This window comes from Anabrus simplex, chromosome 13 (genome assembly GCF_040414725.1).
Source record: "Anabrus simplex isolate iqAnaSimp1 chromosome 13, ASM4041472v1, whole genome shotgun sequence".
In the NCBI taxonomy this organism is placed as follows: Eukaryota; Metazoa; Arthropoda; class Insecta; order Orthoptera; family Tettigoniidae; genus Anabrus; species Anabrus simplex.
The window spans coordinates 69881699-69905702 of record NC_090277.1 but is presented as its reverse complement, the minus strand read 5'-3'; positions in this window follow the sequence as shown (position 1 = coordinate 69905702).

Genomic DNA, 24004 nt, shown 5'->3' with positions numbered 1-24004 from the left:
CAGTCCGACTCCTTGGCTTAAAGGTTCAGCGCTGAGGCCTACAATTAACAGGGTCCCGGGTTCAATTCCTGGCGAGGTCCGGGATTTTAACCGTTTCTCATTAATTTTTCTGGCTCGGAGACTGGGTATTTGTTTTCTTCCAACACTCTCCTTTTCATATTCACACAACACATAACAACCACCAATGAAACAAGCAATAGCGGTGTCGTCAGGAAGGGCATCCGGCCATATAACAGGGCCAGATCCACATGTGCGACACAGTTCGCACCCGTGACTCCACATGTGTGGAAAAAGCGGCAGAAGAAAAAAATTGTACATATTGACATATTCAGAATCTAGAAACGTTAGAGTGAGTGAGTGAGTGAGTGAGTGAACAGTTATTTTTCATCCTAAAATATCCGGTTGTTGGATATTTACACAGCCCTTATGTTTCCTATGCTGCTAACAAGCTAAGTTCTGTGATTGAATGTTAGCACCCAGAGTGACGGATAATGTTGAGTTACAGTGTTGGTTCCCTTGGTAATGTGGTTACAAGGTCATTACAAATGTGGAGACAAATTTCAGTATCGGATTCTTGTCAGATCAGAGACGAAATCGGGAGTTGTGTGTTGAAGTGCACAGTGAATGCATGTTTCAGAATCATTTTGTATTCGCTATTATGGCAGTTGTGTCTGGGCACTAACGATAAACGCTCAAAATATTCCCCATGAATCTAATGAGATAAGATATAAGGTGGCTCATATCCAACGACCGTGTAGGCCATGCGACAGGATATCATCAACTGATATATATGAAGTGGATGGTATTCTTTAGAGGTATTTTCAAACTCACATATGTTCACGGATCAGTTCTGTAGACGCAGTCAAATATCCCAGAACTCATTTATGTCTGAACAGTTTTTGTCCTTGCCATTCAATGAATTACTACCGAAAGTATGTTCCATATAACTTATAAGGGAATGGCGCGTACCAGGGAATCACGGTGCTAAGACCAACACAACGTCCAAAAGGGTTAATCAATATGACAAGGGACGTTACACACGAGTGCAGGTTACTCCTTATAGTTATGGATCAATGATGTTCGTGGTAGAAATATTGGAAGCACAAAGCGGTTGTACACCAACCACACCTAACAGAGCGAGGATAAGGGCTTAATATCACATATTCCATATTTTCTTTCCAAAACAAAAATAAATTTGCCTATGTGCCTATGTTGCGGGTACTGTATGGAGTAGCATAGCCGAGCGCGCTAATTCAAACATAACTACTGCTACTACTACTAAACGTTTTCATTCCTCCCCTGAAGGGGGAGGCGGGCCACTTAGACTGTGACGCGGTCTCTCAGGCCGGGAGATTTGTTACGGTGAAGGAGATGTGCGGGGAAGGTGAGGGGATGGGCGGCCGTGGCCTACATAAGGAACTGTCCCGACATTCGCCTTAGTGCAGGAGAATGGAAAACCACGGAAAACCATTATCAGGACAGCCGACAGGTGAGGCCAGACGAGAAATGCAGCACTGTACCCCAGGCCCGTCTCCCGAATGCAGAGGCGGAGAGCCACGGTAGAGCCGTGACCACATTTCCTCTGCTCAGTTGGCCGGTCAGAGTACAGCGCTTATGGGACAACAACCCAACCGACCCAACAAACATAAGAACTTTAACGCTTTCTGTAGGTCACGTAAGTTAATTTCCGAAGGAAGTATTTCGGCCATTATGTTATTCTTGGTTTATTTAACGCGTGTGCAATATTCACGTAAAATTGGCGATTCCCCGGTTCGCGCCCTTCCCTTGTTAGAATCATCCCACGTAATACCCTACCTCGATCGGTGTAAAGGAATGAGTCCGAGTAGTTAAAAGGTATATTTTAGCTAATGTCAGTTTATGTCTTACGAAGTTTGGTGAGCGACATATAACTGAATTATGATGGAAATATTGGGGCGTGTCAAATGCTAACTGTTCAGGCTTTCCCACTGGCCGAGAGTCTTCACACGGACACGAATGCTAAAGTCATGAAATAAAACGAAATGAAAGGAATAACAAAGGATTTCGAAGTCTGTATCGGTGCTATTTATGCAAACCGCATTATAGGAGTCTTATGAAGGTCAACTAGGTCATGAAGAAATACAAACTATCCATTTAGTGTTCAATATTTTTCCTGCCAGGAAATCATTAGTATGTTAAGAGCCTTCTCATGTGTCACATGCATGCATTCACGTATTCAATATTTGTTCTTATCTCCTCCAGGCGCGACAGGTTCTAGTTTCAAGGTTGCGGTGGAGACAACCTTAAACAGAAGTAGCATGGTTATGACTGAAACAGCTTCCTTTGTACATTGAATACTTAAAAAACGAAGATTATCCATAATTCGTCATACGTATCCTTTTTATTTTTTGAAACAGTTTGCTTAGAGGTCATATTTTCCAGAGATACCAATTAAAATTTAAGAAAATTTAAGCTAATTTGACCGATGAATTTCATATTATAGTGACCATTCATTTTGAAAAATAAACAAATAATATCAATTAATTAAATAACGAAACGAATGATAAACAAATAAGTAAGTACATAACAATTAGTAAACATAGCCTGTGTGGTGTAGTGGTTCGTGTGATTAGCTGCCATTCCCGGAGGCGCGCGTTCGATTCCCGGCTCTGCGAAGAAATTTGAAAAGAGGTACGACAAGTGGAACGGGGTCCACTTAGGCTTGGGAAGTCAATTGAGTACAGGGTTTCGATTCCCACCTCAGCCCTCCTCGAAGTGGTTTTCCGTGGTTTCCCCACTTCTTCTCCAGGCAAATGCCGGGATGGTACCACGGCCGCTTCCTTGTTTGTTCCTTCCAATCTTCCCATCTCGCTACAAGGCCCCTGTTCAGAATAACAGGTGAGGCTGCATGGGACACTGCCCTTGAGGTGGGATTTCTCGCCGAGTCCTAGGTAAAAACCAACCCTCGAGGGTGAATGGATTAAGAATGAAAAACTATCACCGAAGGTTTCGGGGGTGGAAGTGTTGACTTGCTTTACCACTGATCGGTTCCCTTTGCGAATGTTTTCCCTCCTCGATAAATGCTCTAGACATCGGTAAAAACGCACAAAAATCCATTCACTAGTTCTTGAGGTTAAACACACAGACACGTAATGTGGAATTTAATTTATAATTCGTATAGAAATCTATAAAGACACTTACTGGCAAATTGCACAGAGTAATGGAATTAATGACGGAGAAATGAAGGTACTATATACGATGGGCTATCACTCGCTGGGAAGTATGATTGTCTCCTTCAAAACTCAATATTTATGGGATCTTAAACGGATGTAAAAGCCAATCTTGGAGCTTCAGATTCTGCCGCATTGTCAACATATATTTGACCTATTAGATAAAGTATTAAGGTTAAGTACAGGATTATTCTGCTAAGTTATGCACCTAAAATATCTTCTGGTGCTCTGAAAATATATACATTGGGTTTGAACATTCTTTAATTGTATCAAGGGGCTCATAAAACACTGCCCATTTCGTCTCCATAAAATATGTAAGTACCGAGAAACCGGTATCAAATTCGTTTTTTTGGATGAGAGTATACTAATTTCACCCAACAGAACAACTAAGAATCGAGTGACAAGTTCAGCGATGTGCTTATTTTGCAAATCAGACGAGTACTGTTAGAGATATTGATGGGTCTATATTGGAGAGGAAGTGATGCGGCGAGGATAAACACACAACAGTGAGTGTGCGGCTTTCAATCAAAACATAAACACTGCATGCCTTAGTACATGAATTATATTTCTTAATGAAGTAATTACAACAAAACAAAGCGAATATAATCCTCAGTTAATATTCATCCGTGTTGAAACGCTGTTTGACAATCAGTACTTTGTATGAAGCCTTCGTCAGATGGAGCTTAGAAGGTGTGATGTGCTTTCGGCATCAATTTTCGACCATTCCTTCGTCAGATGATCAAAGTGTTTCTTTTTACCAGCGTGTACATTTCGTCACACTCCGCTCCAACAATTCCCACAGATTTTCTATGGGATTGTGCAGACATTGGAAGTTGCTCGCGAGCATAATACATCAGCCATTCTTTAGGATACGAGCCGTATGCTCGGGTTCGTTGTCTTGTTGATAAACAATCGACTTCTCAAGATTTAATTTCACAGCACGGGCCACATATATCAGAGGACATTTCAGGTGGTCTACAGAGCTGTATGTAACTTGCTAACAAGGAACTCGCTCGGCACTTTGAGGAGATCACGCTGTGAAACATAATGAGTAGAAGGACACTGCCGTCGCAGGGCGTATACAGTTCAGTGGATTCTTAAATGTTCTTCTTGAACACAGACTTCATTCAACCTTGTGGAAGGCGAATGTGTTTTCTTGACCTTTCATGTTCGTACGCCTTCTCTCGACTTCTTCAAGTCACTCAGCTGTAACATTTCAGACGGTGACCTTCACCATATCGCGTGTTCTCGCTTGCTTCAGTGCAACACTTCGTGTGGCCCAGTAATTGAAGAGATATTTCTACAAGACATTTACCCAGTTTTAATGTATTGTCGGTTTAGAACTCAGAATCGTGGGTTAGAACACCGTGCTATTTTTGAGTACTGGAAAAGAGTCCATTGTGTACTTTACATCCTACTACGTTGGTATATAAAAGATGTGCGATACCATTTTCTGCGTTTAACCGTCAAAATTAATCAGAACTCAAAAGTCGAATCAATAAATAAATAAATAAATAAATAAATAAATAAATAAATAAATAAATAAATAAATAAATAAATAAATAAATAAATAAATAAATAATAAAAATAAATTAATAACGTTACTCGCAGTATTTTCTTGGGAAGAGTGTAGATGTATCGATAGCCAAATTCTTTTATACTAATTTCAAACTGGAGTGAAGTACTTCCCCGCCAAGGTCGGGGATTTTTACCTGGATCTGAGGGTTGGTTTTAGGTCCACTTAGCCAAAGTGATTATACTTGAGGAGCTATCTGAGGGTGACATGGCGGCCCCGGTGTAGAAAGGCAGGAACAACAATAATGATCATTGTTGTCTGAAGGGACCTAACAGCTAGGGTCCTAGGTGACACGAAACGACACGATAATTTAAACTTCAAACTGACTAGAATGCTGATGATAAAATGAGCATGAATCGAAGACAATCGCGGAATGATGCTTTTTGACCACAGAGGACCAATCAGTAGTGTTCCTCCTATAGTGGTAACGCATAGGCAATGTGTATCACACCTTACGGTGCACGGCAGCTCCTCCCCCACGTCTCGGTGCAATGCACACATTGGTGCCACATCACAAGTCAGTCGCCTCTTACGACAGGCAGGAGTATTCTTCGTCTGCGCCCTCACCCACAGGGAGTCAAGAAGAAGGGCCGAAAAGGTTCGTCGAGCTGACACCTGCCTTCGCGCAGAGCAGGGGTCGCTTCGTAGGCCATGGCTCTTCGAGGCTGTTGCTTTATTTTCTATCTAAATATGCAAGTATGTGCAATCCATATGTCCGTCTGCCTTCCACACAGCGATATTGAGTATAGCAGGAAGTTTCAACAGCTGAAACTGGCACCAGATATAGATCGTTACCGCAGGTTTATAAACCAACAGCGAATCTCTCACAACCGATATTTGTTTTACTTTAAAAAGAAAAATACTAAGTTTCTTTTTAGTGAAATAATTGTCAAGTCTTCGCCGCTTTGGCACACAACACTCGATCTATCGGCATGAGTTTGAGCTATGCCATACTGGAGTTCTGTCATCTCTGACAGTGGTACGTTTAGAAGGTTCAAACCGGCGCCGGATAGGCCTACAGGTTACAAGAATAATTGATGACTGCTGTTTGTTCAGCGGCTTCTCCTTTTGGTAGTGAAAATCTGTTTCCAAGATCATCAGCTGAAACTTTATATTATCCAAGAAATGTTAGAAGTTTAACTGTTGCCTTTAACGAACGCTATTCTTTGAAGAATCGTACGTCGGAAGGGTTCCGTTATAAAACAAGCGAGTTGGCTACTATGTGGTCACTCTGTTTACGGGGGACAGCCTGACCCCACTTTCATATTCCTATGCTTGCAGCGCCCCGCCAGGTTGTCTCTCATCCAGCAGAGAAAATGGAACTTCAAAACTGATACGCAAGCAGCCTAAATGGCGGAACATAATTTCAGTGCACAGTATCTGAGGCCAAACTGATTATGATTACCTTTTTTTTTACAATTTGATTAACGTCGCACCGACACAGATAGATCTTATGGCGACGATGGGGCAGGATAGGGAAAGAGGCGGCTGTGGCCTTAATTAAGGTACAGCCCGAGCATTTACCTGCGGTGAAAATGGGAAACCACCGAAAACCATCTTCAGAGCTGCCAACAGTGCCGCTCGAAGCCACTTTTTCCCGTATGCAAGCTCACAGCTTCGCGCCCTAACCGCGCGGCCAACTCACTCGGTGATTATGATTACTATGAGTTGCAATAATCTTCTTCATATTATTATTCTCCTTCTTCCGTCGCTTTTCCCACACCTGGCCGGGTCGAGGAACTTAATCTTAAATAGTTAGTACCCCTGACTTGGAGACTCATGCACAACACTATAACACGCAGTTTCCTATACACGGCAGATACCACCCACCCTCTTCGGAAGGTCTGCCTTACATTGGCTGCACCAGACACATGAAATTATTATTATTATTATTATTATTATTATTATTATTATTATTATTATTATTATTATATGGTGACTATGAATAAAGGAAAATAACAATGCAAATGATTGCTGTCCTAAATGAAGGAAGAATAACTTTGTCAACATTTATCTATGGTGGGGTTCGAAAATTAGAACTTACGCTCAACCGGTACCTTCGTATACGTGGGAATTAAATCCTAGAGAATTATTATTTATACATGAAGACATACCTGGGACTACGCCCTAAATTAGAGCACCCGCGCTACACCTACGTCTTGAGTATAGGTGAAGTAAAGGTCACGGACTCTTGCTCGACACAGAAACAATACCGATGAAAGGCTTGCTAATGTTTCCTTATTAAGGTCAATAAAATTCAATTTTATGACCCAATCCCAGGTTTCGCAAATTCTCCTGCCAAGATTTTACAGATAAATAGAAACAAATTCCAACAAATAAACGCAAAATAACTTTATTTATAGAGACAGGAACATCGAACGGCATACGTAATTGGACAACCAATGACAGGACTTGTGAGAAGAACAGACAAGGACCAAAGGGAAGCAGGACAATCTCGACATTTCCAATAAATAGGCACTATCTTCATCACTCTCATTTCTTCCACATCCACATGTTCCCAGTTCTCAACACGATCGTTTCTCCGTTTATGGATAGTACATGTTCTTGAAGGTTTTCGTCTGGAGCGTGGCACTGTATGAAACTAAAGCGTGCGCACTAAATAACTGAGAAAGAATAGAAGCTCTTGAAATGTGGTGGTACAGAGGAATGCTGAAGGTGAGATATGTTGATGGAATTACGAATGAAGAGACAGTTAATGGAAGTGACGATAGGAGTAAGATTTCGCGAAATTTGACCTGAACGATAGGACACGTATCAAGACACTCAGGACTTGTTCACCTAGATTTTTGAGGGAAGTGTAGGTGGTAAGAACGGTAGGGGTAGACCGAGGCATGAATATGATGAACAGTTAGAGTAGATGTATTAGTTACGTAGAAATGAGAAGATTAGCACAGGATAGGGTGAGATGGAGAACTGCATCGAACCAGCATATGTACTTATGACCCAAACAATAAGAGAAGGTTAGATTAATAATGTGGTCGAGGAGGATTGTAAGTGAATTAGTGGTACTGTAAATAATTATAAAAAAAATAATGATTGACAAATAACTTTTTTTTTTACAATTCGTTTTACATCGCACCAACACAGATTAGTTGTTACGGCGACGATGGGATAGGAAAGGCTGGGAGTGTGAAGAAAGCGGCCGTGGTCTTAATTAAGGTATAACCATAGCATTTGCCTGGTGTGAAAATGGGAAACCAAGGAAAACCATCTTCCGGGCTGCCGACAGTGGGGCTCGAACCCACCATCTCCCGGATGCAAGCTCACAGCTGCGCGCCCCTAACCACACGGCCAACTCGCCCGGTTATAATGCAGTAAAGTGACAGATGCAAAACATTTCATTCCTCGAACTATAGTAGTGGGGGTTCAGTCCTACACATAGCACTTGTATAGTCCCGGCACATATCTTAGCGCCAAGGACGGGTCAGGAATACATTCACTTTGGATTATTTCCAGATGCGAAAACATTCCTTGACGCTATAGAGGGATCTAATCAAACAGCGGAACTCCAATAACGTCAATTCAAAATCGTTCCTTCATCAGATTATTGCATGAAGCTGCTGAAAGAAGAAAACACCATCACCTTCGAATGTAACGTTTCTGGAATGGATGGAAATTTGGCAACTGTGCATATATTCAGAAATATTTACATCATTCCTTGATGATGATGATGATGATGATGATGATTGTGGTTTACAGGGGCCTAACGTCTAGGTCATCGGTCCCTAATGGTACCAGATGAACAGAAATTGAATGATAATACAGTAAAATGTAACATTTACTCAATTACTAGAATTTAAAAGATGATGATGAAAGCGACTGTGTAGTTAGGCCTCTCCAAAATGGCATCTGTAAGGGGAGAACGGCATCTGTCCGTAAAACTGGGCCAGAGATCGCGGATGTGTTGTTAGGCCCCTCCAAAAATAGCGACGGGGAGGGCATCTATCCGTGGAACTGCGCCCAAGTTGGCGACAGTGTAGTTAGGCCCCTCCAAAGTGTCTTCTGTGAGAAGAGAAGGGCAACTGACCGTAAAACTGAGCCCAAGGTGGCGACTGTGTAGCTATGACCTATGAAATTGCGATGAGAAGGGCACGTGTAAGTAAAACTGGGCCCAAGATGGCGACGACGAGTCAGGCCCCTCCAAAATGGTGACGGGAATGGCATCTGACCGTAAAACTGGGCACAAGCTGGTGAATGTGAAGTTAGGCCCTCCAGAATGGTGACGGGAAGGGCATTTGACCATAAAACTGAGCCCTGTGTAGTTAGACCTTCCAAGATGATGTCGAGTAGGGCATCTATCCGTAAAACTAGGTTAGGTCATATGTGCCCCCTCTGGTGGCAGAATCAAAATGGCAACGGGAAGGTCATCAGACCATAAAACTGTACCCTGTGTAGTTAGGACCCTCCGAAATGGCGACGGGAAGGGCATCTCACCGTAAAACTAGGTCCCTCCATGAGGTTAGGCTTGCTCTCTTATGCGAATTTTCCATTGCCCTACTATAAAAGATGGCATCGGCAAAATCCGCGAATCCCCATTGGCCTACTACACAAGATGGCGTCGGAAGGGCAATCCCCATTGCCCTACTACTCAAGATGGCATCAGGAAGGGCATCTGCTCGTAAAACTATGCCCTGTAAAGTTAGGCTCCTCCGAGGCGGCAACTGTGAGGTTAGGCTTGCTCTCTTATGCAAAATCCGCGAATTGGCATTGCACTACTACTATACTAGGGGTCAATGACCTCGTATCACAACCCGCATAAGTACACTACTACGGGTCAATGACCTCGTGGGAAAATGCTGATTAGCACCGATTGTTTCTGAATCCCGCATGCTCCACTACTGATGTGCATAAACATTAGGATCCAGCCTGTGAGCAGTCCTGGATGTTATGTTACACTCCCTACATCACTCAAGAGCGAGCTAAACGACACTACTAGTAACAAGTATCCTCTAGCCCGGACAACAGCTCTGCCATGAGATGTGCATAAACATTAGGATCCAGCCTGTGAGCAGTCCTGGATGTTATGTTACACTCCCTACATCACTCAAGAGCGAGCTAAACGACACTACTAGTAACAAGTATCCTCTAGCCCGGACAACAGCTCTGCCATGAGATGTGCCTATCTGCAATCCTGGAAGTTATGCTACACTCGCTACATCAATCAAGAGCGGGCCATGCTACAGTTCCTATTAGCTAAAATAGATTACATTCTAGCACGTTACAGCCTAAACATTCGAACACTGGATATTATATAGGCAACCAAGTCTTCCTCCAGTCTCGGCTGTTGAGAAGTTGACTGCTGAAGTTATTGCATACGTTTATAAATAAAAAACAAATTGCAGGTTATTGCTTTTGATTATAGGTTTAGTCTGAATTAAATGTTCATAAAACCTGCGTCATTAGTTCAGTGCAAGGTAACGCTTGCTTCTCTGTCCCGTTATTGTATGGTAATGTCACAGTAGGAGATTTACATAGCGGGAGCGTGGAATTACAGAGAACAAGTTTTCAATGGAGGGTGAAATGGAAATAAGACAGAGATTTTTAGATGGCGACTAGCTATGATATACCAGACTGGCCAGCAACTGTGCGAAGAGTATTAATTTACAACGTCTGAGTGTCTCGTAATACGCAAATTAGATTATGGTTCCACTTTGTAGGAGGGCTGCTTCGCTGAGGCAATAAAGGCACGCGTGGTTCACCCGGGAGGACGTGGGTGCGATTCCCCGTTAGGAAGGCGAATCATTTAACAAACGAGTTTTCGACTCCTGGAGATGCACATGGTATTGAGGTTCATTGAGCCTACAAACAAAATGAGTGGCAGGTTAATTCCCGGGGATAAAGGCTTTGGCCCACCAAGTGCCCAGGTTCCACCCCTCCAAGGAAAGCACTACTTGGTACGGGAACTGGAGGAAGCAGCACGATTTGTGGTGGTGCAAACTTTGAGCTCGGAAGCGAATAAGGGGGCGAGCTCTCTGTGTAGAAATGGCGTGGAATGAAATTAGTAGATGAACAAGCTTAAAAGTAGGAAGGATCCTGATACTAACATAAATTTCAAATTCACGGGGACACATTTGGGGTAAATATTCATTTATAGTAAGAGGAGTTAAGGAAAGGAATCATGTACCAAGGAAAATATACAAATGGATGCCGATAATTGTAGACAATAATGAAAGTTTGAATTTAATATTCGTACACATTTTTCTTTACATCTTCAGGTCTATTGTATTCTTCTGTTCTGTTCATTTTCCTTGCACTTTACTTTATTTATCCATTGTATTTTATTTATAATTACTTCTGCAGCATTCAGTCCTCATTCGTCTGATGGCCTTGGTTCTCATGACTGGGACGTCACTCAGTAAATAGGACTGAAAGAGAAATGTTCTGTTTTCAAGGAATGTATAAGTGGCTGAAACTGGCGGAGGAAGGACTCAAAAACTCGGACTGCGAATTTGGCAGCAATTCACTTAAAGTTCATCCCGTGAAACTGAAGATGTTCAAGAAACTCTGGCTGAGAGGAAACAGATCTAAGTCAGACGAAACTGATGCGATATGGAGTTTTTAAACCTTACTCCTTCACTCATTCTTGAGAGTGTTCATAGTCTCTTGATATGACTGGCGTTATAGGGTATAAATAGCACCTGTTATACGCTGTTAATATAGTCCCCTACACTGGTGGCTAGAGCGTAACACCAGAACTATATTTTGATAATAAAGAAAATTCATTAAAAAGCTGTTTTATTCATAATCATATCACGTTTTATCAAAAGTACGTCCATTAACCGAAGAATTAATGTGCTGAATTCCCAGATCGCGAACATTAAAAAATAATGTATACATAATGTGTACGACTTAACAAACTAGATACATTAAGAGTTCGCATCTTAGTTAGAACTCGCGCCATCTAGTGACGAGCAAGAGACACGCCTTCTCTTCTTGACACGGCAAATGGCCATCTATATCGAGGGAAATGTTCCATACATTTCGAAGTTGCTTCAGATAATTTAAACAAAGAGTAGGATAACATTTTTAAATAAGCTGCTTTACGTCGCACCAACACAGACAGGACTTATGGTGACGTGGGACAGGAAAGGGCTAGGGGGTGTCTTAATTAAGATACAGCCCCAACATTTGCCTGGTGTGAAAATGAGACGCAATGGAAAGCCATTTTCATGACTGCCGACACTGCGGTTCGAACCCACTATCTGCTGAATGCAAGCTCACAGCTTCGCACCTCTAACCGCACGGCCAACTCGTTCGGAAGGTAAACAACAATCTGGCACCTGAGCGATAGTCCTAAATACAGATCAATGACCACTGGTACATGAAGCGCATTTGAACCAAGTCTCACCATCTACACTAACAACTAGAGGCTTATTTGCAGCGTTACAAATTCTTCCCTCGTGTGTCGCCGTTTCCACGTGTGGAAATAGTTGTGAAAGGGAAATTATAGGACCGCACAACTCCACCGGCAATTTCAATTTTATTGGTTAATTATATGTTTTACGTCTTACGTACATAGACTGGTTTCATGACGACTATGGATAGGTGTGAAAACGGGAAACCATAGAAAACGATCTTCCAGTCTGCCATCAGTGAGGCTCAAAACCACCACCTCCCGAATGCAAGCTCACAGATACGTGACTCAAACCACTAAGGCAAGTCGCTCCGAGTTGAAACAAAATGAATCTGGTGGTGTTGGGAAGTGGTAGGGAGAAAGAGAAATTTTCTGATATCAGGACACATCTGCAGTACATTAACTGCCTGACGTGGGCTCGAAGGCCACTACAGTTCTCTTGCACTGGAAATATAACGGGCTAGTGATTCATCAGAGAACAAGGAGAGCGTAAACGAACCAGTTAACAAACTCCCCACTTGCGTCATCTGTGTGTGAGAATCGACCTCAGCTGACGTCCGTTTAGAGAATACTGTTGTCCAAAGTGAAACACCAATGTATATTTCGTTTTTAGACACGATAATTAGCTTTTGGCTTGCATGTCTACAATTACGAACCGTGAAAGCATTACTCTTAATCACACCGCTGTGTGAGAGTGTAGGTGTATTTGTTCGAGTTAGGACTGGGAAGTTAAGTGGTCGTACCCTACTGGCATTCCCCAGCACCTGAAATGGGAAAGTACGAAAGATCATTTCGTGGATGTCCAACTGGGGATTCGAATCCAGTTGTCTCCGGAATACAGAGCTACCCTTGTCGCAACGCGCTGATCTACCCTGTTCAATTGCTTTTAAAAGGACCGATGTCTAAAAACGTGTTCTTGAAGTATGAGCCTTTACAGTTTTACTTCTAATATTCGAACTCATTTTTCCAGTTTCATTTATGTCGCACGGACACAGATAGTTCTTGTGGCGACGACGGGGTATGAAAGGCCTAGGAGTAGGAAGGAAGCGGCTGTGGTTTTAAATAAAGGTACAGTCCCAGCATTTGGGTTGTGTGTAAATAGGAAACCACGGAAAAATCTTGAGGGCTGCCGACAGGGGGATTAGAAGCCACTATCTCCCGAATGCAAGCTCACCGCATGGCCAACTAGATCGCTATTGTGACGGCGGCAGATTACTTGAGCTGGGAGTGCAGAGACGTTCTAGATGGCTATGGTGGTACAGTGCTGCAATCATGATCCCCCTGACAATCCGTGTTTAAAGCGGAGTTCAACCACTAGATACTAAACAGTACGGTAAAGTGTCATTTTGGAAGAAGGCGAATACGTCACAGCAGGAAATAAAATAAATTACACAACTGCTAATTGATCTTTCCATAGCTAGAAAACAACCCATCGCTGTTCTTGGAATAGTACAAGTTACACGCGAAGAATTAATTAACGTCGTGAGGTTTCGCAAACAATGCTGCACGTGGGTAGCCACTGTACAAGAGTGAGTTTATGGCTTATGCGTGATGTAGATCAGCATAGAAAGTGTTCGCAATGAGGGGCTCATGGCGTGATTCCCCAATTTCCTGCGTGTTTGTTATTACAATAGCGGCCCACTTACCCTAGACTGAAGATCGTGGCCAAGAAATGTTTGGTACCCGTAAATGAGGAACAGCTACTCCCCGGGAAGTAGACAAGTTTCAGGTCCAGGTGAAATGAGTTACGATATTTACTTGCTACGTAAAGTAAACAGGGTTCTAATATCGGTAAATTAGTTTATCAGGTTATTAGCCATTATCGCATTTCATTTGGAGTAGTCCCTCCTACTTTATAAATTGCAAATAAGTCTGTCATGGGGGATGCCAGGCATAATTTAGCTTTCTTCAAGTCTCTCCTGATTATAGACATCCATACCTGATGGGTACATCCGGATGTTTAGGCAGTAATGTAAATTAATTTGGATATTACGAAGTGTCGACTAGCCCCGCTCTTCCATACTGTAGTGAGAGTAACAAACCTTAGGAGTTGTGATTGGCTGTACCCCTAATGTTTATGCAAAACTCGTAACTTAACTGTTATGCAGGATAGACTATACCTGTTACTCGCTTCAGTAAGTTTGCATCACTCCCTAAAAATCCGGGCTTTAATTGATGACCTGCTCTTCATCATCATCATCATCATCATCATCATCATCATCATCATCATCACCATGATCAACTTTGCTCTGTTCCCGTCTGCATCATTCGTATGCAAGTGTTGATACCGAAACATCAGCGTCTCCAACAGATTATATCGATACGAGTGATTTAGATGGGAACAATGTAAAGAGGAAGACAAAGCGCTCATCGACAGAGTCCAGATTTTAGGCTGTATTAGGTTAGAATGCAGGCTTACTGAAGCAAATAACAAGTATACTCTAAGTAGTTCGCGGGATGCGAAACCAATAATAATAATGATAATAATTTTACGTCCCACTAACTACTTTTTCTAGGAGCAAAAGCTATTTCGAGGTCGACCCCCCGAACAAATATCATTTGTTATAAAAACTACTTTTCCAGTTTTTCTGAGACGCCTAGATGCCAGAATTTAGTCCCGCATGAGTTCTCTTACGTGCCAGTAAATCTACTGACACGAGGCTGACCGAACTGAGGCAGGATCGAACCTGCCAAGTCGGGCTCATGATGAAAATGATGATTGTTGTTTACAGAGGCCTAACTACTAGGTCATCGGCCCCTAAAGGCACGAGATGTAACGAAACGATATGATAATTAACATTTTAAAATATATCCATTGACAAGAATTTAAAAGAAAAGATGATGAAATATTATTAAAATAATCAGTGGTTCTGATTCGCAATGACTTATTTTCTAATAAAATAACAGAAAATATAGATTACAATGGAATAAGGCATTGATTTGAAGTACAGAGATATAGCATTCAAATTAGAAGTTAAAATAACACATTAAAATCCGCAAACACGAACTAAACTAGAGTCAAACCGTAGTTAACAAAAAATACACGAATAGAAAATACATTATTACACATGATAAAAATGGCCACTATCCCTGCTGACTGGTCGTCATCTCGTAGGATGAGGGAAATGGCATTCGGAAGTTGTAGGCTCCGGCGCAGGTCCACGAACTTCGTAAGGATGTGTACCACGATTAGATGACCGCCGCAAGTACACATCAGGAGTGCGTTACCACGCCAGACAATACCACTGCTTCTCTCCGAGAAGCCCGTAGTTCCTTTTATCGCTCTCAGGTTATTTGGGAGAGTGGTGGCCTGCCACTCCATTGTATCCAGACGTCTCTGCTGAGAGCGAATGTCACTGGTTGGAACCCTGTAAGGCAGCAGCCTCCTTGGCAGCTCTACACCCGTGCGGCTTGTAATTGCGGTGCCGGCATCCGAACATACGGTCAACAGGTCCTGGATCCGCTGCACCAGAGGGTGCCGAGGGAAACAGCGCGCTCAAGGAGTCGGTACACGGCAGAAATTGCCGCCGCTCATCGGACAGTGCGTGCCGCAGAGCTTCACAGATAGCATAGAGCTGTGCTGTGTACACACTACAGATTTTCGGTAAAGGAGAAAGAAACCTGTTATTGTTAACCACAAACGCACTGCCTACTCCCGTTTCTGCCCTCGAACCATCCGTGAAAACAACGACCGAATCAGGGTACTGTCCAACAACGGACAGGAAGTGTCTCCGATAAATGGGGGTTTCGTGTTTTCCTTCGGGCCGGTGTGCAATTCTAGAATGATTTCAGGTCGTTGTACTATCCAAGGAGGTACCCTACTGAAGATGACTGCTATCCAAGCGTATTCCAACCGACTGCGTTGCTCGAGGGTAATCAGCGTACAGCCGATGGTTTCTATTGTGGAATACGCAAGGATAGCTCGGATCAAGTGCCATCTGTCGGAAATTTGTAGCATAGCACAGAAGCGTTTGCTGGCGCCTCAGGTGTAAAGGCGGCACACCAGATTTTGCGAGCAGGCTAGTAATGGGCCTTGTATGAAAAGCTCCCGTTGCCAACATTACTCCGCTGTGGTGAATGCTATTCAGTTGGGCTAGGAAGTTTTGCCTTGCTGATCCATATGCTGCACTGCGGTTGTCTAACCTTGATAAAATATGTGCTCTATAAAATCGTAGGAGCACCGTGCGGTCTGCCCCCTAAGTAATGCCGCTAAGAAACTTCGCGACATTAAGTTTCTCAGCGCATTTTTCTATTAACTGCCGCACGTGTGGCTCCCACGATAATTTGCTATCGAAAAGGAGGCCAAGAAAACGGTGTCAACTACCGGAAGGGCAACATTCCCTAAATAAAGCTCAGGGTGGAAGTAAATATTGCGCTTCCGGCAGAAGTGTACAACAGAGGGCTTTGCAGTTGAAAAACGAAAGCCATGTTCTAAGGCCCACTGTTGCACTCTCCTAATTGCTTGCTGTAATTGTCGCTCAGCGACGGCCATATTTTGTGAGCTATAATGCAGAGCAAATTCGTCTACATATAGCGATGGCTGAGCCAGCAGCAGCGACAATACCATTTATGGCAATCGCGAACAGAGTGACATTAAGACACGATCCCTGTTGGACTCCATTTTCTTGAACGTGGTATTTCGAATACGCCCTTCTTACTCGGACACGGAATAGGCGAAGGTGCATAAAATTCACAATAAATACCGGCAAGATACTGGGAAATTCCATTGATGCCGGACTGAAAGGATGCCATATCGCGATGTAGTGACATAGGCCTTTTCTAAGTCAAAGAAAACCGCCACCAAATGCTGTTTACGGAGAAACGCGTCCTGGATAGAACTCTCCAGGCTTACCAAGTGGTCAGTGTTCGAGCGAGAGGCTCTAAAACCACACTGGTGTCTTCTTATATCACTGATATGTATAAAGAAGTGGAATCAGAGGTAAGGTTTTTTGCAGATGATGTTATTCTGTATAGACTAACAAATAAGTTACAAGATTGTAAGCAACTGCAGCGTGACCTCGAAAATGTTGTGAGATGGACAGTAAGCAATGGTATGATGATAAACGGGGTTAAAAGTCAGGTTGTGAGTTTCACAAATAGGAAAAGTCCTCTCAGTCTTATTTACTGCGTTGATGGCGTGAAAGTTCTCTATGGGAATCATTGTAAGTACCTAGGTGTTAATACTCCTATAAGGAAATATATCATGGCGGTAATCACAAAAATTGGATTATAAATAAATGGTACAGATCTCTGCACGTGGTTATGAGGGTGATTAGGGCTTGTAATAAGGATGTAAATGAGAGGGCATATAAGTCTCTGGTAAGATCCCACCTAGAGTATGGTTCCAGTGTATGGGACCTTAACCAGGATTGCCTGATTCTAGAACTGGAAAAAATTCAAAGGAAAGCACTCGAATTTTTCAGGGTGATTTCCGACAAATAAAGTAGCGTTACAAGAATGTTGCAAAGTTTGGGCTGGGAAGACTTCGGAGAAAGGATACGAGCTGCTCGACTAAGCGGTACGTTCCGAGCTGTCAGTGGAGGCATGGCGTGGAATGACATTGATATACGAATAAGTTTGAGTGGTGTCTTTAAAAGTAGGAATGATCACAATATGAAGATAAAGTTGGAATTCAAGAGGACAAATTGGGACAAATATTCATTTATTGGAAGTGGCGTTACGGATTGGAAGATGGGAGATGTTCAATAAATTTCCAATTCCTTTGCAATCATTAAGAAATTGTTTTGCAAGTGGCTTTACGTCGCACGGACAACGATGGGATAGGAAAGGCCTAGGAGTTGGAAGGAAGTGGTCGTGGCCTTAATTAAGGTACAGTCCCAGCATTTGCCTTATGTGAAAATGGGAAACCACGGAAAGAAATGTTCAGTGCTGCCGACAGTGGAATTCGATGCCACTATCTCCCGGATGCAAGCTCACAGCCGCGGGCCCGTAACCGCACGGCCAACTCGCCCAAGAATCATTATGAAAGGCTAGGAAAACAACAGATAGGGAATCTGCCACCTAAATGCAGATCAGTAGTGATTGATTGATTGATTGATTGATTGATTGATTGATTGATTGATTGATTGATTGATTGATTGATTTATTGATTATCTCATTCATAAGCTAGAAGTAATAGTCATGAAAGTAGCAAGGACGATTGCTAGTAGAAACAGGTGGGAACAATGGCGAAGGGTAATCAGAATGCAGAGATAAAGGATAAGTTAGGAATAAACTCGATGGATGAAGCTGTACGCATAAAGCGGCTTCGGTGGTGGGTCATGCGAGGGGAATGGAGGAGGATAGGTTACGTAGAAAAATAATGGAACCTGTTATGGAGGGTAAGAGGAGCAGAGGGAGACCAAGACGACGGTGGTTAGACTCAGTTTCTGATGATTTGAGGTATAGAAGTAAAGGAGGCGACAGAACTGGTTAGAAAGAGAAGGTTTAGTAATTTCACAGAGGGTTGCAGTCTGGACGCTGAAAGGCCTAACAGTCTATAATGGAGATGTATGTATGTAACATACAAATAATCACGTGGAAACTAAATTTTCTATACTTTTCCCAAATTCCATCTTCTTTGATGAGGTAATAATGTCCGCCGCCCCAGGTGAGAAATACTTTAGATGGCTTTGAAATGATACATCGATGTTTGAATTTGCTTCGTCCACAGCCGGTGGAATATGACCACTGAGGTGACCAGTAGCGCATTTTAGGGGGTAGAGGGGTCGAAAAGCTCTCGTAATTCGAAAATGTATTATAAGTTACAGTGTGTAGAGTTACGCGTAATGCATTTCAATGTGTTCGGCCTTCCGATAACAGGTTCGTAGATTAATTTTAAAATGAAGGAGTTCGTTCGGCTCCTGTTACTTGTGGAACATCTAGTTCCCGATTGTGGTTCCTCTTAAATATGATGTATGCATAGTTTTGGAAGGATTTACTGCGAGCTTTAAGTATACTGACTAAGATGCTCTTCGTGCTATGATCGGCGGGAAAATGAGATTACTTTGTTATTCCGAACCAGCCGCTGCCCGTTGCTGTGTCACAGAGAAGGGGATGTGGGAGACAGAGGTAATGCTCGCTGCGAATGCACAGGTTGCCTGTCCCTGCGTCCATCGTACACCCCCTTTTCCTTTCCTTTCCTTTCCTTTCCTTTCCTTTCCTTTCCTTTCCTTTCCTTTCCTTTCCTTTCCTTTCCTTTCCTTTCCTTTCCTTTCCTTTCCTTCCCTGAAGCACGGCGATGAGCAATATAACAACCATAACTAGAACAATCACCCAACAGGAACTTATGCGTGTGAACAACAAGTTCATTGAAAGAAGCCAGAAGTGTTTGAACGAGACCATTTTCAACAAAGGGGGTAAAACAGGATAGTACTCACGATGACGGCTATTGGGTGGAGTAAATGTAGAAACATGTATGTTGCCTCCCGGCCCCGCTGGGAGTGGGACACACTGTCTAGGTTTAACTTGGGCGTGTCGATCTCTTGCCAGGTGTAAGTTACTTCTCATATCACTGACGCATTGTATATTGAGTTTTTTCTTGAAGATATGCAATTAATCATTCAAAGGTCAACACGAGAATTACCAGATATATTTTATTCCCACAGCATACATCTGGCGGTGTGCATCCTATGACAAAACTTGCGGCAATTACTTCGTCACATGAATATTTTTTACCTCATGAATTGAATTAAGATGACCGTAAACTACCACAAGCAAAGAAGGCCTTTCTTAAACAGAAAAGAAAATTGCTCTCATCAGATATAGGGATTAAAAAGTACTTTTGCAGAATTTCATCAGGAGCGTCGAAGTGGTGCTTGGACAATGACTAGCACAAAAGAAAAGAAAAGAGAATAGAAACTTTTGAAATGTCGTGAGATGAGCAAATCGAACAATAAATGAACAGATACTGAACAGAACTGGAATTTGGAAAGAGAATCACAATCAAAGGAAAGGATATAAAAACCACGAGATTTGCTGATAACTGTTATTTCATCAGAGTCTGCTGAAGATCTGGATAAATTCCTGAATGGTATGAACAGAGTCTTGGAGAAGGAATACAAGATGAAAATAAATAAGTTCAAAACAAAAGTAACGGAGTGCGGTCGAACGAAGTCAGGTGATGCAGGAAATATTAGATTAGAAAACGAAGTCTTAAAGGAAGTAGATGAATATTGTTACTTGGGTAGTAAAATAACTAATGGTGGCAGAAGTAATGAACGAGTTTTGTAAGGAAACAAATTTGCTTACTTGGAATATCGAAATAAGAATTAGAAAGATGTTTCTGAAGACTTTCATCTGGAGTGTGGCATTGTATGGAACTGAAAGAAAGAGAATAGAAGCTTCTTAAATACGGTGTTACAGAAGAATGCTGAAGGTGAGATGGGCAGATCGAATCACGAATAAAGAGATGTGTATGCGTATGTTGGGTAATCAGCCCGAAGGCTGGTTTGATCCTCTGCAGCTCCGCCAACAGCTGTCATAAATAGCCTAGGCGTCACTGAAGAGGCGTACTAGGGAAACGAGGAGTGAGGTAGTTTCCCGTTGCTTTCCTCACCGAGCCAGCAGTTGCTATCAGTCTACCAAGCCCACTGAAATGTATGCACCAACCGACCCTATGAGCGATATTTTCACACCATTCATAGCAGGGACTGGCTGCATAAGGAATGGCATTACTAGCATCGCTCATACCTCAGCCACTTTCATATTGTCAAAGCCAAGGAAGAGACTGAGACAGGTCACTGTCTAGCCCATACCAGAAGACCTAGTGCACTGTAGACACTACATCTCGCCAGCAAAGGGATAATAAACATATAGTGAATCGAATTGGTGAGAGGAGATCGATTTTTGCGATTTTTTTGCAGGAGAAGAGACACAATTGTAGGACTCATCTTAAGACATGCAGGACTTATTCAGTTATTTGAGGGAAGTTTACGTGGTAAGAACGGTAGGGATAGACCAAGGTTGAATGTGACAAGCAGACCTAAGATGCAACAGTTACGTAGAAATGAAAAGCTTAGCACAGGACAGGATGACACGGAGAGCTGCATTAACGGAGTCTATGCAGTGACGACCAAAACAACAACTGAGGAAAGAGATACATGTTCATTTTCCTCACTATCCACTTGATGTACACGTGCTGTGGTAACGTTACTGGGGAGGTGATATCTGGAAATGATGTCTCCATTAATTTATTTACTCTTCCTATAATTTAAATTGTTTCCCAAATTTTTTAACTGTCTGGTACCGGAGAAAAGTACCCACTGTCATCTATCATGAGCTTCTAACGGGGATGAATCATGAAGTACTTCACCACAGTCACAGGAAATTAACTGTCAAGCAAAATTCCATTGGAATTTATGCAGATTATAAGAAATAAAATGATATATTTCAATTTCAGACTGTCTACAACAATATGACTCAGAACGAAGATAAGGAAACCTTGAATAATTTTCCTTCCTGCAAGTAACACTTGACAATTTATCAATAACTTCATCCACAAGTTGGAACAAGCTCTGGACAACAGCGTAAAGAACAAATCAGCATTGCCAATTTAAGGGTTCCTTCTGAATTTATACAGCAAAAGAATTCCCATCGGGGGATGACATCAGTTAATGGGTTAACTAAGTTACAGGCCCAACATTCGCTTGATTTGTATCTGGTAAACCAGGGGAAAACTATCTTCAGTATTGCCGACAGTGGGGTTCAAACCTAGCACCTCGCTAAAGCAAGCTAATTAAGTATCTTCCTTCTCTCCTGGTAAATATGAGAGTTGTGAGGTAGACATGCAGATCTACATGTCCTCACCAGAAATGCTATGCAAGATTGTAAAATCTCTCAGAGAACTTCATGCCACAGTTGAGCCCAAATATCGCACGAAGTTCCGGATACATATAAAGAATCTATATTCCATAAACTCTTAAATTTTCTGACTTTCCCCAACAGGCTAGCATTTTGCATGAAACTGTGACCTTAATTACGTCATATTTTAGACTGAAGAAACCAGTTGCTGCTGATATAATTGCGGCTCTATTAAGTTCTCCCTGCACTAATAGCTGAGAATTAAGAGTCTGTTAAGTAGACATAATGCCGCAATAAACCGCAGAGGTATGCCCATGAAGCAATTTTCAATTCTTACTTCTTGGGATGGCCTTCACGAAGTATGGCTCACCAGTAGCTTCTATGAAAATGTACTGATACTCAACTGAGTCATCAGCTATAACGAGGCTGAATACTATTTTTTGCTTCCAGTCTTTCGCCATTCACCACAAACTCATATTAGCAGGAAATACGTACAAGAATCTAAAAAAAAACTTAAATCTTTGGGAAGTTGGCAGTGGCTTGCAGGAGTTGTAAGGCGATAAGGAACTGGTTCTGTTGAATGCATCTCGCATGGCAATTGAGAGTAATGATGGTGCATACATCATGCATTTTTGTGAAAGAATAAGATGAAGATGATGATGATGTATGTTGTTTCAAGTGGCCTAGCAGCTAGGACATCGGCCCCTAATGGCACGAGGTGAACGAAATTAAAATTTAAACTTCGAAATCTATCCACTGACTAGAATCTAAAACGAATGATGATGAAAAAAATGATCGTGATAAAATCAGTGGATCCAGTTCACAATGCCTTAAGGGTTCCAAAATCCAGGTCACCGGTCCCTCACAATCGTACTAATCACTGGTAAAACAGAACCATGGCGTTCCTGCTATAGTGGTACTAATCACAGGTAATGTAGATCCATGGTATGTCACACATAATGGCTCCACTCGCAGGTAACACAAACGCATGGTGTTCGGCACATAATAGTACTAATCACAAGTAATCATATGGTTCTAATGTCATCATCCCTCGGTCGCCCGTTTTAGGCAGAGGATACCGTGGGTGTATTCTTCGTCTGCGTCTCCCACCCACAGGGGGCAGTGAAATAATAAAACGTGTCTGCTATGAAGAGAGGGAAGAGACAGCAGGGGAGAGATGCTAAGTAAAAGAAGAGAGAGAGGAGAGGTATTTCAGAAGGGAGAGACACATATCGAGAATAGAGTCTTTGATACCTGTGAAGAGTTTGACAGTCACACCTCGGTCTTTACATCACTGCCACTGCATATCGGATTCCTGTCTGGGAGACCATTGGAAATCTGAACTGGGCAAAGCAGAGGCGAGACTTGTTTTCCGGGATCTCCAATATCCTCTCAGTAGTGATTTCTAAAGCAGACTTGCGAACGATCGTCTGATAAGGACTTGTTCCGCAGCTACTCAACACAAGATAGCTCGCCTAGTTCCGGCCGTGCAAGGTCACCCTACCTTATGAGCCGGATCTCCCAGTCCCACGCCTTCTATTATCATCCATTGTCCATCCGCTGTATAATGTTATGATGGAGCGTGAATTATGTATGCATTATCAGCAATCAACGCCTCGGGAAGAAACCCACTCGTCTGTCTTTCACTCAAAGATGTTTCTAGCTCGGGTAGCTTCATGTAGGTAGGTTAGTAACAAGTCCGTAGAACACTACAGCACACGGTGACATTGACACAAAGGACGTATTTAACCCTGGAATAGAAACAGTGCCGCAGAGAAATATATTTTTTGCTATTATTTTATGTTGATACTATTTGTGAACGCCACATGACGTCATCTTTCTTCGGAGAGAGTCAGCATTTTACCTCGCACGGACACAGACAGATCTTACGGCGAGGATGGGGTAGAAAAGGCCTAGGAGTGGAAAGGAAGCGGCCGTGGCCTTAATTAAGGTACAGCCCCAGCATTTGCCTGGGGTGAAAATGGGGAACTATGAAAAACCATGTGCAGGGCCGCCGACAGTGCGATTCGAACTTACTATCTC